Source organism: Theobroma cacao, chromosome 9 (assembly GCF_053813885.1).
Source record: "Theobroma cacao isolate CCN51 chromosome 9, ASM5381388v1, whole genome shotgun sequence".
Taxonomy (NCBI): domain Eukaryota; kingdom Viridiplantae; phylum Streptophyta; class Magnoliopsida; order Malvales; family Malvaceae; genus Theobroma; species Theobroma cacao.
This window is the reverse complement of record NC_142647.1, coordinates 35,287,771-35,290,626: the sequence shown is the minus strand read 5'-3', so window position 1 is coordinate 35,290,626 and position 2,856 is coordinate 35,287,771. Positions and strand designations below refer to the sequence as shown.

The window sequence follows — 2,856 nt, the reverse complement described above, 5'->3', positions numbered from 1 at the left end:
TTTAAACCCAAAACTCTAATCTTTCAAACCAACAGCTCTGATACCAACTTAATTGTCACGGCCCGGAACTCCCATCGAGCCCGTGACAACCGCCGCGACGTTTCGATCGACATTCATTACTCGGAATGTCAACCGAAACCCCGCAAGGCTTTAATATCAGCTTCTCATTTTCCCTGTGGGTAACTGTTTCCAAATACCACATTCTAAAAGATTTTAAACTGTTTCCAACTTAAACAAATAAAATAATATTTTTCGTCTCACAGGGGTATATTGGTCATTTATCCCAAAAATCTCAAAATCATCTAAAAATATAGTATGTAAGTGGAAAACACATATTTCATAATCAAAAATAATTTTGGATGTCTAAAACATTCGTTTAAAATGGAATTATGACTGTTAAAATAAAATAAAAATATTAAATAAAATATTCAATTTTCACATAAAAAGATATTTTAAGAACACTGTATAAATAATTTTTATATCGTAAAAGCAAAGTAAATTCTTACATACCATAATACAGATAACCAAAGGATAGAATTTAATTTACAGTGACACGTGGGCCCACGAATGACCAAAAGTAGCAAAAGAAATGAACCTACAATCTTTGGATGTGGCAAGTTCAACTGTAATCCTCGCCGATATCAGTTATCTACAATCTATTCTGAGCCTGAAATGGGTGGAAATGAGGGTGGTGAGATTATAAAATCTCAGTGAGTAAACAAACATCACTCAAAATATCTAAAGTCGAGTAAAAGGAGACTATTAAAACATTTCATCAAACTGTAATTTATCTTTCAACTTATTTCAACCAAATGAAATCAATTTATTTAAAGCAAGTAATCAGTATGGCTTATGAATTTCTTAAAAAGCTTGGCTCATGCCAAAAATTATTATCATACTCAGTTGTTTGGGATACCTTGGCCGAGGGCTATCCCAACTGAGTCCGCCAAGGCTATTAGAAAGTCATGTTTTTATTTTGAAAACATAGCCATTCCTTGACGTTGGTCGAGTTCCCCTTCACGAGGTGGTTTGGCGTGAAGTGAACTCTAAAAGTTATACCTCAGGAGTTACCCTACTCGCCTCTCCAACCGAGGTAAAAATATAACAGGATTCCGTGCCCCTCTAATAGGCTAGTCCACAGAATCCAGCCCACTGCAGCAGGTCAAACCCACCATACAATAAAATTTTGACAGCATGACAGGGCTAATATATTACTACCCAGCCTGCAAGGGTAAAATAAAGCAATTCATATAATTCATAAAAAACACAGCCCAGCCAGTCATGCCAATACAATAACATAAGCCATTAATTCAATTTTAAATTTACAACATATCAGTGGTCTCCAATTACTCTATTTTCAAAATCGTTATTTCGTTTCAAGACAATTTATAAAATATTTTCATTTAAACTCATTTTGTTTACAAAACATAAAAATTTACCATTTGAACTCATTTTCATAAAATTCACCAAAACCGAATAAAAACATACTTTAGATAATTAAAATGATGGTAAGGTTACTCACCGTGTCTAGAGTGAGGATTTTCAAAATACTCAGACTATTGGTCCTCGGGTGCAATTCTCTTGCCTTTATCAGAGGACTCACCACCTTGACACAGTACAAAATCGAGAAATTCACCACATTGGTACTAAATTGAAATTAAACTAATTTAGACTACTAATGCTTGATATGGAATGCAAAAATGTCTAAATTTTTGTCGAAATGCGGTGTTAGCCTATTTTGGTCTTTTACCCGATAAATCGATATACGCGTTCGTTTAAACTCCAAATTAATTTTTTTCAGTTTTTATACCTCAATTGCACCCAAATTGACTTAATGTCCCTCAGTGTGGTGCAAATTATCAGTCCCGATAGCAAATTACAAAAATACCCCTAGTGGGTAAAAATTTGTATTTTTGCTCCAAAAATTTCCATTATTTTTCTAGGCTCATAATTCATCATTATTCATCATAATTCCTCAGATAAACATCAAGATCAGCAGCCAATATTTCCCTAGAAAATTCAGCATAATGGGTTTCAATGGGAGAAAATTATATCTTTAGCTTATTTTTGCTATATTTCAATATAACTTAACTAAAATCACTTAATTCAATTATAATCAACCAAAAATCAAGCTCAAAACTCATCCATGGAGGTTTGGCCAGCATGGGTGTCCATACCCACTTTCTAATTTTGCATAGAAATGAGAAAAAAATGCATGGGTAGTGAAAATCACAAGGAAAATCAATGAAATTTACCTTTTTAATGCTTGATTTCTTGATTTCTCTTGATTTTCCCCAAATTTTTCAGGTAGGATTCTTGTTTTTGTTTTTCCCCTTTTCTCCCCTGGTTTGGACAGCTGAAGAAGATGAGAATTCCGGAATTTTTACCTTTTTAAAGGCTAAAATAATATAATATTATTTTATTCATTTTTTTAATGTTTTATTAATTCCTTAAATTCTAGCCATCCATTTGTTTCCAAATTTTCACCATACACTTGTCCCACATATCCATAGCTTAGGTAAAATTCTCAGACTTATCCAAAGTCTTGGTGGAGTAATTTTTGCAATTTACACTTTTACCCCCGTAAAAGTCAAAAATTACATTTTTGCCCCAAAAATTGAAAAATTGCCCATAGACATATTTTTCATCCCTTATACTCATACCATTCTCCAATTTGTCAAATTTGATCTAAATTGTCTCAAAATCTCAAATTTTGTTCGCGGGTGGCAAAATTACGATTTTGCCCCTACACTCTAGAAATCACTGGAATTAAACTTTTTCACTGCCAAACCCTCAAATTATACTCCAATACTCAAATCATACTCCAATAAGTCAAATGGGGCTAAAAAATTTCTT

At 33.1% G+C, this 2,856-nt stretch overlaps 1 long non-coding RNA gene across 1 annotated transcript; it reads right to left on the bottom strand.

Moving 5' to 3' along the window:
• Nucleotides 1–524: 524 nt before the first annotated feature.
• On the bottom strand, nucleotides 525–2,379 carry LOC148760897 (uncharacterized). Its single transcript, XR_016028181.1, has 3 exons — nucleotides 2,256–2,379; nucleotides 1,523–1,606; nucleotides 525–667 (listed from the first exon to the last, which is right to left on the bottom strand). It is a non-coding gene; the product is annotated as an uncharacterized LOC148760897 (long non-coding RNA).
• Between the last annotated feature and the right edge of the window lie 477 nt (nucleotides 2,380–2,856).